Raw genomic sequence first — 12,385 nt, forward strand, 5'->3', positions numbered from 1 at the left:
TCCCCACTCACACCTAGCTTGTATCAAGAGTGCTCACGATTCTGTGACCAGATCGTGAGGGGTTTTGTTGTTGCTGTTTGCTTGTTCTTTGTTTCTTGAGACAGAACTCTATGTAGTTGTAAGCTGTGCTGAACATATTATGTAGACCAGGCTGACCTTGAATTTACAGAGAGCTACCTGCGTCTGCTTCTTGAGTGCCAGGCTTAAAGTCATGTGTCACCATGTCTGTCCATATATTTCTACACTGCCTGGTAAGTCCATTCTCAATCTGTCATTTCTTCATAAAACAAATAAACAAACAAAAACAACAACAACAAACTTGGGGGCTGGAGTAGTGACTTACTTGTTAAGAGCACTGGCTGCTCTTCCAGAAGTCATAAGTTCAATTCCCATCACCCACATGGCACAATAGTCATTCCAGTTTTAAGGAATCTGACATCCTCTTCTGTCCTTCATGGGCACCCCTAGTGCCCATGAAGCTCAGACATGGATCAGACAAAACACCCATAAAATAGAAACAATTGTTCTGAAACAGGATCTCCGGGCCTCACAGAGGTTTGCTTGCTTCTTCTCCTGAGTGCTGGGGTTAAAGGTGTATGCCACTATGTCTGGCTTACAAATCTCTCTCTCTCTCTCTCTCTCTCTCTCTCTCTCTCTCTCTCTCTCTCTCTTTAAATAAATGTACCATTTTTATTTCATGTGCATTGGTGTTTGACCTGCATGTATGTTTGAATCAGAATGTCAGATTTCCTGGAACTGGAAAGGCAGACAATTGTAAGCTGCTGGGTGGCTGCTGGGAATTGAACCTCTGGAAGAGCGGTCAGTGCTCTTAACCACTCTCCAACCACTGTCCATCTCCCCAGCCCCACAAATAAATATTTTTAACCAAAACAGATAAACAGAAATCTGAATTCAATCACTTGTCACCACTCTTGGTCCAGTGCACACCATGGATTATACATTGATCAGAAACTATTTCCCTTCCCCACCACTGGCAGTGTCCTGTCCACACAGCAGCCTAAGAAACCCTATCCGACTGTCAACCAGATCCCACACTCCTCTTGTTCCCTCCTAGTTTTCAGTGGCAGACAAGGCCCCCCACACTGGCACCATCTGCTCCTCCCACCCCGAGGACACACTTCCCTCAGAGCTCCTGCCCTCTGTCCTCACCCTCTCACCGGCCCTCTGCTCCACCCTGGCTGAGCTCCTTCAGGGGCCTGTAAGGCTGGCACACTTTCCAGCCTCAGGATGCTCCCTCCTCAGATGTGGGCATGCTTGACTCCCTCACCTTCGTTAGGCCATATACAGAGGTCACATTTATAGGAAGTCTCTGGCTGTCCTCTAACACAGCCACCCTCTTCTGCAATTCTTCTTTGGTCCTTATTCTTTATATTTAGGGGGTATTTTTGGTATGGGTTGTTGTTGTTGTTGTTGTTTGGGTTTTGTGTAAGCTTTAATTTTTCAAAATCTGCTTTTAAAGATGGTTCTTAAACATTTTAACCTCCTTTCTAGCTCACCACCCACCAGAGGTAGTAGGAAAGAAAGGTTATTAGGATAAGGGAGAAGTAGGCTTATTTAGAAATTGTTCTATGGAGCAAATCCCATCTGCATTGTCAGGAAATTAGCTGTTCAGTTTACAGGTCACCAGTGTGGATTCACTCACACACTTCACGAACATACTACCAGTCCAGTTCAGTAGCGTCAGATTACAAACAGGAATCAGCAGCGGTTGGCCCAACCTAGCAGAGACAGTCAGGCCTCCTCCGAATCGACATGAGTCAGCAGGAGGACCAGGACCACCAGGAACTCCAGGAGAAGTTCTGTGCTGCGCCTCTCTCCACAAAGCGAAGATCAGCGAAGACTCGAGCCTGAGAAGCGTTGCAGAACTAGCTGTACCAGCCAGCCCCTCTCACAGACTGTTGAGTCCTATTTATAGACCCTCCAAACACCACACGTCCTCCACGGGTCTTGCCTCACCACGTGTCTTGCCTCAGCACGCCTGTCTGTAGCCGCTGACACCACTCTGCCAATCGGCCCGAGGCCATGGAAGCAGCAAGAAGCTGCCAGCGCATCACCAGACGTTTCTTAGTGCGTTTCTCTCCAGGGAGTCACGACAAGTGGAGCTCGACAACACAGTGTAAGGCAGACCAGTACATGCATGTCGTTAGCAGAAGCTCCTTCATCACATGTCCTTCCCGTGTTTTACCTGTGTCTACTTCAGGAAAACACTTCTTTGTGTGTTTGCCCCAGCGAAACACCATTCGGCACAACTGACTTTCCACACAACCTTAAGTTTCCACTTTAGTTTTGTTTTTAAGCTGAGTTTTATTCTCCAGGCCATGCTGGCCTCACACTTATGGGAATTCTCCTGTCTCAGCTGTGGAGGGCTGGGATTAAGGCTGTGAGGCTCCACACCAAGTAGTATGGTGTTCCTTTATTCCCTGCATTTCAAAGCACTTTTCATCCTCTGACATGCTTTATACTTTGGTTTTTTTCCTCTTTTTTTTTGGGGGGGGGTTCTTTTTTTCGGAGCTGGGGACCGAACCCAGGGCCTTGTGCTTCCCAGGTAAGCGCTCTACCACTGAGCTAAATCCCCAACCCGGTTTTTTTCCTCTTTAATATGCCGTACATTTCAGTTATTTGTTGGCTCGTCCGTTCCTGTGGAGAGCTAGTTCCGTGAGGGCAGGGTGTCTTTCTGTCTTCTCTTCTTCCGTGGGCTAGAATAGAGCACACTGCACTTAGCAGGCACCTGACCATATTTGGTAAATGGCTGATCCTGAACACGGCCTGTGTACTGTTATTTCCCATGCTAACTATAGCAGTCACTCTTTTCAATACCGTGACAGAATGCCTGACAAAAGGTGGATGTGTGGGTTACGCTCCTTAGCAGGAAGCGATGGCTGCAGGAGTAGGCTATGATTGGTAACAGTGTGTTTGCCCCCAGGAAGCAGGGTGATAGGAACCCAGGGCTCAGCGCACTTCTTTTTCCTCAGGGAAGGACCTCAGTGCCACCCATATTCAGGTATGTCTTCCTACCTCGCACTCTCAGGAAACCTCCTCAGAGACACACCTCTGGGTGTCACCTAGCAAACTCCAAGTTAGCTGCCAGTGTAGACAAGCCACATCTCTAACCCTGCTCCGGACAAAGCAGATGTTCTGGTCTTCACTCTGCAGCTGAGGTAACAGGCTCAGATCATTCTCCCAGGCGCTGGAGAGATGGCTCTGTGGTTAAAAGTGTTCGCTCATCCTCCAGAGAATGAAGTTCTGTCTCCAGTATCCACATTGGATGATTCTCAACCTCTTCTGGCTTCTTCAGTCATACAGACAGACATATTCAAATACATAAAACTAAAATAAATCTTTAAGTGAGGAGGGGCTGGAGAAATGGTTCATCAGTTGAGCACATTTGTTGGTTTTTATTTTTGCAGGACACAGGTTTGGTTCCCAGCACCCACTTGTTAGTTCCATTAATCTTTAAAAAACAAACAAACAAACAAACAAACAAACAAACAAACAGCTCTAGATGTGATGCGGGCCTTTAATCCTACCACTGGAATGACAGAGGCAGGCAGATCTCTGTGAGTTCAAGGCCAGCCTGGTCTACAGATCCAGTTTTCAGACAGCAAGGACTGTTACACAGAGAAACTCTGTCTCCAGAAACAAAAACAAAAACAAAAACAAAAACAAAAACAAACAAACAAAAAAATTCTGAGGCCACACAGCCAATGTGGAGAACCCAGAAAATGCTGCTTCAGGATTGAACCTTTGACCCAGCTGAAAGGGTTAAGATTGGCCTGGGAATCAGGCTCTCTCTGACCTGTCCTTCCCCAGTTTTACTGCATGCAGGGAGGGGCTTTCTCAGGAATTCCTTTGTGTGACTGGGGAATGCTTTTTCCAGAAGAAATAAAAAAGGTAATTAATTCTCTTCTGTCTGCTCCGAGGACTCTCACTGAGGAACTAGGAAAGCTCGAGCCCCCCTGGAAGGAGAAGGAAGTATCTAAGCCCTAGAACCATCCAAGGCCCCTATCAGACAGTTCTTCCCCAAGACTGCAGAGGTTACACAGAAGACTTCATCTGCATAATGAGATGACCTTTCTTGCATCCGGGCGTTGGAGCTCAGAAGTTACTTAAGCCTTCACCATCTGGCCCTTGGGGGAGACTCAGCGCTCACACGCACTGTGCTTGCTTTCCAGCTCCTGTTCCTGTTAATAAATTTATATTCCTTTTCTTTCTATTAATCTGTCTATTGTTCACTCATTTCAAAGAACCTTCGAGGGGCAGGAGAACGGTTTTTTGTTTGTTTTTTTTTTTTTTTACCCCTCCACCAGTGAAATAGAATATCTTAGTTGTTTTAATTTTTTTCCCCTTCCTGTCTCTGCAATAAAATATCCAGACAAGAGCGGCTTAAGGAAGAAAGACTCCGTTCTGGGTCCCAGTTTAAGGCATCCAGATGGGGAAGGCAAAGCCTGAGGTGCTTAAAGCATCGCCGGTCACAGCACAGCGCATCCTCAGTCAAGTCACTGAGGGCAACTGAGCTCCTTTCCCATTTCTTACGATCAGGATCCCCTTCCACAGTTATGATGGGTTTTGCACACCAATTAACATAATCAGGATAATCCCAGTCAGGCATGGTGGAGGGGGCAAATGTCTCTAATTCCAGCACTCGGGAGGGAAGCAGAGCCATCTGGGTCTCTCTGAGTTAGTTCAAGGCCAACTTGGTCTACATTTCAAATTCCAGGCTAGCCAGGATTATGTAGTGAGAGAGGGGTAGGGAGGGAGGGGAGAAGGAAGGTCCCTCGGAGGCAGGGCGAGAGGTTTGCCTTCCAGTTTAAGAACCTGTCAGTTTGACAGGTAACAGAGGAAGTGTTGTCTGAGTTAACCGTTAAGCATAATGTCACCTGTCTTCATCTGTCCCTTCATGTCCTCGCAGAAGGAGCACCAGCTCTGTGGCCCGCTGATTGATATGTGTGTTTGTGTGGTAGGACATCTGACAACCTTGCTCTGAATCTGTTACTGTAAATTAGCAGCTATGAAAGGAAAGGAAGAAGAAAAAAGGAAGGGGAATGGGTAAAACGGAAATCGGAAGAGAAAAAGATGGACGAGCTGGTAGAAGGGATGATGTCTTAGGATGATATCGGTCCCAGTGAACAGTTGAGGAAAAAAAAAAAAAAAACAACACGTGGGAAGAAGCCCTGGTCCCTGCTCTTCTCCTCGTCCTCTGTTTACGGGCTCCACACATGTACTGGTATTGTGTTCATTCTCATTTTCTCCTGGTGGCAATCGCCAGACTCCCAGACGGAGCAAGCGTTCATCAGGCAGCAGCTGCTGGACCTTTGACACGAATCTCCCCTGGTCCAGTCCTACTCCCAGGTGATTCTGCTCCCTTTGCCCCATAGCAGGCCTCAGGCAAGATCAGGCCTCATTCAGAATAGCAGGCCTTATATGTGGTGGAGACCACAAATGTCTGTGAGCCCCTCTATCATGAAGCTAAAGTAGCTCTGTGGTAGGTGAGGATGAAAGGAAGGCCGGCTTGCCTGACTGACATCTGGTGGTCAGAGGTGGCTAGGGGAGTTACTGAGGAATTCCACAAGGCATCCATTGCTGTAGTAAAGGGTACTTTGGCTCTGTTGTTGATCTCTCTCTCTTTCACACACACACACACATACACACACACACACACACACACACACACACACACACACACACACAGAGAGAGAGAGAGAGAGAGAGAGAGAGAACACACACACACACACACACACAGAGAGAGAGAGAGAGAGAGAGAGACTCACTCACATGTGAAGGAAAAAAATGATTTTGAACAGCTCAGGACCAAGACAGATGGCTGTAGTTGATGGAGTCTGGAGAAAAATAGCATTTCCTGCATTTGGGTTATCATATGAGTGATTGCTAAAAACATGGCTTTGTTCTGTGCTGGATTCTCTGGGCAATTAATTGTGGAAGATCTGCCGTGAGGTCCCTGCTGGGTTTGAAATACTTCAGACATATTTCACAGATATCTGTGGCTACTTCAAGCCTCCTTCCCTCCCTCCCTTTCCCCTCCTCCTCTTTTCTTTTTTTCATTTCGTTTCTTTCCTTTCCCTTCTGACCCTCTGCATTGGCCCTTTCCAATTCTCCTTGGGTTTGCCCTTTCTTTTCCCAGCAATTTTCTTCCTTTTCTGTGGCTCCCCAGCCCTCATCCACAAATAGCAAATCATAAGTAAGTAAAGAGAAGGGGAGGATGAGGGGATCATTGAGTGTCGTGAAAATTACAAGCGACTTTGGGGAAAGCTTGTTGGCATCCATATGAGATAATTTGCACTGTGAACTTAAGGTCCACATGTGGGTTCCTAAGTTCTAGCCTGGAGGAGGGGAAGCTACTGCTTCTGCTGCTGCTGCTGGTGGTGGTGGTTACTTCCCAAGAGCCCCTGGGACTAGGGCAGGGTATGGAATTTGGAGATCCCCAGCAGATAGTCCTTTCCAGCTCTTACAGATGAACTAAAGAGAGTGATCAGTAGTTAAAGTTCTTTATACAAGTCAAAACAAAAAGTTTGATCACTAGTGTCTGTGTGAATTGCTTCCCATAGCTGCTAAGGAGAGAGCCAGATACTGTGGTAAGTCACTCAACCTGAAAACTTACAAGATTCCCTCACCCCAGCTACCTAAGCATCATCCAGCCCAGGGGCTAGAGGCCCACTCTGTGGTGAAAGTAAGTTCAAAGGCATCCGTTCATGGGATCAGTTAATTATCCCGAATCCATTCTGTAATGCTTCCGTTGCATGCCTGCATGCTTACACAGTTACAGTGGGCAGTCTCTGACCTCGAGAAACTTACTAGGAAAACCCACACATTAAACAAAGTGCCTAAGTCAGTGGGAAAGCATTGCCCTGGACTTCCCTACCGAGCACATAGCTGGTGAAGACATGAACTCACTCCGGAAGGAGAGGAGGAGAGGTCTGGTTTTTTTCCACTCATTAAAAAGGGTGAGAGTTTTCCAAGCTAGTGGCAGCAGCTGCAGAAGGCAGCACTCACCTCACAGAGTACCTGGCATACACACAGGCATGGCTTGGAAACCACAGCTTACTGGTAACCCTAGTTCATAACAGGCGGAACCAAGAACATAGGGAAGTTGGGGAGCAATCAGGGAGCCTGGAGAGATGCTCAGAGCCCACTGGAGGAAGCCAGAATCTTACATAAGCATGCGGCAGCCTCAGAGGGATCCTGCCTGTACTTTAGAAATATGCACACCCTTTTTGGGATGGTTTGTTTTTATTTTGTTTTGTTTTTGTTTGTTTTCAGCCGGGTCTCAACTATATAAGGTAGGCTTGCCCAAACCAGCACTTAGAGTACTGCTGCCTCAGTTGCCTGGAGTACTGAGATAAGATACATCTTTGGAAAGGCAGGTGAAAGAGAGTGGGCATTCAAACACTCCACAGCTTGTCACTCCACAGCTCTGAAGTATCTGATGGTCCCCCCCACCCCTATCTTCACACAGAACAAAACCCAGAAGAATCCCACAAGACCCACGTGATCTGCCTTTGCCTTCCTGTCATGCCTGCCTCCTGCCTCGATCATTCCCACCACTCTAACTTCCTCTAACAGGCCAAGCCTGGCCTTCCCAGTTGTGCTCTTAGCCACGAAAGAGCCCCATCCCCCCTAGTAGAGATTTGTGTTTCTTCCAATAGTATTTGGTCTTCTCTTTTTTTAAAAATACACCATCTCATGATGTAGCCTGGGACAATATGGAACTAGCTTAAGACCAGGCTGACCTTGAACCCAGAGATCCACTTGCCTCTGCCTCCAGGATGCTTCCACATCCAGCTTTGAGAGCATCTCTCTTTGCTGACTTGCCATCTCTCTCCCTCCAGCTTGATTTTACTTATTCATTCGACTAGTATTTATTGAGCACAGGCTGTGCATTAGCCTTGATTCTAAGTATTGAGCACACCCTGGAGAACCAGGCAGAGCAGAACCAGCTACTCAGAGCTTCCACCCTCCTGGAAAGACACACAGTAAACAGAGAAGCACACAGAAACAGAACCCCATGGGGACAGTAAACAGAGAAGCTCACAGAGACAGAACCCCATGGGGACAGTAAACAGAGAAGCTCACAGAGACAGAACCCCCTGGGGACAGAAAGCAGGACAGCCCTTTTTTGTTGTTGTTCTCATTAAGATTTATTTCTATTTATCTATATAGTGTTTCTGTGTGTCTGTCTGCTGCATGTGCGGGGTACCGATGGAAGCCAGAAGAAGGTTTTAGATCCCCTAGAGCTAGAATCACAGGTAGTTGTAAATTGCCTGATTTTGGTGCTGAAAACCAAATTTGGGTCCTCTTGTAAGAGCAGCAAGTGCTCTTAACTGCTGAGTGATCTCCCTGGCTAGCTGCAAGGACTACCTTCCTTAACACCCCAGGACATAGAGCACTGCTTTCCACTAACTGAATGTTTATTCTTTTTTCTTTTCAAAGGACGAATGACTTGCTCCCACGTTAATTTCCAGTCTTATCGAATACCTGATGTTTCAACTACCTTGTTGGTTCACTGCTTTTATTTCTCCTTCTTCGATGGGCAACATTTAGGCATATGAAGGGTTAAGTACATTTGCATGTCATTCTGGAAATATAATCGGCATCTATCATATTACTGTTATGGGAAAATATGTTCTGAGTTCCAAATAATTAACTTGCAAGCGAACTTTGAGACTGTCAGCCAGGCTCATGTATATTTGGGGGAGGTTTTGCCAAAGTCTTTGCACTCTTTTACGAGGAGAGGCAGCATGCCAGCCAAATCAGCCCAGACAGCCCTGGCGATCATGGGGTAGCAGATGTCTCAGAAAAATCACCCCATCTGAAGGTTCTGCTAGGCCTTGCACTCAGAGTTGGGGTTCTCAGAATCTCAGACCTGTGCTGACACACCTCCCTGTGCACAAGGACAGGGGTTGTAATCAGACGTTTTCTCTTTACCAGGGGGACCAAGAAAAAATTCTTCAGAGTTCTTCACCTGGACCACAGCATGGCTGGAAGTGGCAGCCAGCCTGGGCACTCGGCCCAGCAGCCCTGCGACACAGAGCGGGAGAGTGCTTGGGGATCAGCCAATCTGATGCGGAGAAGTCACTCTGACATGACAAGCAGTGTGGCGTCTAGCCTACCCGCAGCCTCTTTAGCAAAGGGAGGAATCTCACACAGGGAAGAGCTGGGCAAGGGAAGGAGGTGGGCTAAGGCTGTTAGGTTACAAACAAAACGAAAGAGGATGTGAGATTGAGATTCCGGAAGGGAGACCAATGAAACGCTCAGTGTTTGAGGCTGGGACCAAGGGTGTTCTCTGGATCATACTTGGCTTTTCTGATTCTTTGGCTCCAGGTGATGCTATGTAGCTAAATCAGAGAGGATGTGACTGAATCTGACTTTAGTCTCTCCATTGCTGTAAAATACCTAAGACTATGAGATAAACCAGGCTAAGTGGCACACGCCTGTGGTGACAATTTTGGAATATTGGTTGCTTTCAAAAACACAGAAACACTCTAAGGATATGTTTTCCTTTTAATCCAGGTGTTAGATATGGGGCTGCTTCAGATTGTCCACAGCGGCTATGATTTGCTTCATGCTCTAGCAGGGGCGTGATTTTGCCAGGTACCGACAGTTTTTGCATTTGTGTGACATTTGGAAACCTGGGACTTTTCAGAGGTTGTATAAATACTAGGGCCCTGAGAGAGGGTAGTGGGCTGGTGGTTGGTTGCTTATTGTTCGAGGTTTAAGTAGTCATGTGCAAAGAAGAAAAAAGAAGAATTTAGGAATCCTGATGTTGAAGATCAAATTTACCCCTAATCAGCAGGAAGTAGTCTAACGATAACGCCGCCTTCTTTCCTTTTTAATTCTTTTTCTCTCCTATCTAGTATCTGGGGATTGAAAAGGTGGAGAAGGGTGGAAGGAAGAACCAACCAAAAGACAGCCACCTGCACCCTTAATCCCAGCACTCAGGAGGCAGAGCCAGGTGGATCTTTGTGAGTTTGAAGCCAGCCTGGTCTATATAGTGAGGAATATACACCACCACCACCACCACCACCACCACCACCACCACCACCACCACCGGATAAAAAAGGACTGGGTGGTTTATAAATGAAAGAGGTTCATTTAGCTTGTGGTTTTGGGGATCTAAGACAGTGGCGTTGTCATGAGCTTCTTGTGAGAGCCCTTGACATACTGTTACCTGTTGGAGGGTATGTGAGGATGTGCTGGAAAGCCTGTGTGGGAGACTGAGCTAGAGGGCAAGCAGCAAGCTGTACGCAGCCTGCTTTCTTTCCTGTAGTGTGACCCCTCTTGAAGAGGTGGAACCCCATGATCTAATCACCTCTTCATGGTCCCACCACCTCTAAACAGAATGCCATTGGCAGCCATATTTCAAGGAACCACATTCAAACCATAGTCAGCACATCCCAATGTTTTGGATGTGTTGAAAGTCTTTTGAAGCCAAGTTTCAAGCAGGTCTTGAGAAATAGAATCTTCTAGGTCGGCCAGGGGACCTATACTTGCTGTGGTTTTATGAGACAGGGTTTCTGTGTGTAGCCCTGGCACTGACTCTGTAGACCAGGCTGGCCCTGAATTTGGAGATCAGCCAGCCTCTGCCTCTGAATGCTAGGATTAGAGGTGTGTGGCAGCATGGCCGCCCATTGAGCCTATACGTTAACAGGTCTTCTGTGACTCATGCATAGTCCGTTTAAGACTCTCTAGCTAGTGTAACCAACTTCATTTTGCAGAAGTTGGGGTCCAGAGGGTTCTTAGAACATCACTCAAGGATCTACATTTGGATGGGAAGCTGGACTTTCTGACTCTGGGCCCATCATACGTTGGAGATTAGTAAGTACACATTAGTATAGAGAAGAGCTAGTGAGGCATTTGGCTAGGTTCTCTCCATTCATCAGACCATTTATACTTGCAGCCTCACTCGAGGGAGGGTTCTACTGTAACCCACACTTATAAAGAGGAACCTCAGGCAAGAAACGCTACGTAGCTGAGAATGGAGGCTCACATCCACAACCCTTGCCCTTGGGCCATAAGAACTGCTTCAAGTTCGAGGTTAGCATGGATCACAGAGTGAGTTCCAGGAAGTCTGGGACACAGAGTTTAGGAACCTATCAAACAAAACAAAACAAAACAAAAGCTTGATGCAGAATTAGGTGTCAATAAACACAGACCTTGGCACCTGCACTATCCTTTAGGACCACTGTTCTCTGTCAAGAATGAAGGAAGCAAGCCCAGTTTTGTGGAGAATGGAGAATGTTCCCTAAATGAACTCAGACTTTCCCTGCTGGGCTAATCCAGCCATCAGAACTCCATGAGGCAAATCTACTCACTTCTCTAACGCTAGGTGGCGCTTCCCAGGTTCTGCGCACCCACCTGTGGGCGAAGCCTTTGGGGACTACCCACTCTCTACCCTGGTCTCAAGATATTATAGTCTCTGTGTGTTTGAAGACAGATGGCAGCCGGTGTAAGCTATTCCTAGTCTCAGCTCCGGGGATCCTTGTCTGTGTAGGAGGGAATCACTGAGGAAGGCTGGCTTTCAGGAGAATTGTTCGGCACACACTTCGAGCCTTGCTTAGGCTGAGCTGTGAGGTAGGAGGCTCTGCTCTTTTCACAGGACACTTCCTGGCTCATTGAAGAGCAGTCAGCACTAACAGTGGAGATATGGGGAGGGGCTTAGTCTGCGCCGGCTATCTTTAGACAACAAGCTCTGCCCCAGACTTTCTTTCAGGTGACAGAATAACTTTGGTAGACAACTGTTTGTGTTTTTCCTTAAAACTTGAACATTTTGCTGTTTGGTTTGCAATTGATCCTTCTGATTATAACTGTCTATGGGCTTGGGAGTATTAAACTCATGGAATCTCTTGGTCATACCCTACCCAATAATGAATTTTGTTCCCCACAGCATTTAATGTAAACACTGAGGGCAGGCAAGCGTGTAACCTCAACTACTCAGGAGGCTTAGGCAAATCTAGACCAGAGTGGGTAACTCAGTACACCCGTCTCAAAATCAGAAGGGGGCTGTGGCTGTATCTCAGTGGTAGAGTACCTGGCTAGCATGTGGGCAACCCTAAATTCAGTCCCCAGGATTGTCAAAGCAACAATAAAGAACACGTTCATTTTTGACTGATAAACGTAGGAGACATTTGGCTGTTGATATGGTTTAGTGGGCAAGGGGGCTTGCTGCCAGTTCTTCAGTCCTCATGACCTGAGTCTGACATCCAGAATGCACATGGGAGAGGAGAGAAATGGCTTCTATATGTTGTCCTTCGATCTCCACACACGCACCCGAGATAATAAACATTTTAAAGAATTAGAAACCAGGAAGAATGCTAGGAACGTCTAGGTTTCCTGATTCTCTTGAAGTAGG

Source organism: Rattus norvegicus, chromosome 2 (genome assembly GCF_036323735.1).
Source record: "Rattus norvegicus strain BN/NHsdMcwi chromosome 2, GRCr8, whole genome shotgun sequence".
NCBI classification, from domain to species: domain Eukaryota; kingdom Metazoa; phylum Chordata; class Mammalia; order Rodentia; family Muridae; genus Rattus; species Rattus norvegicus.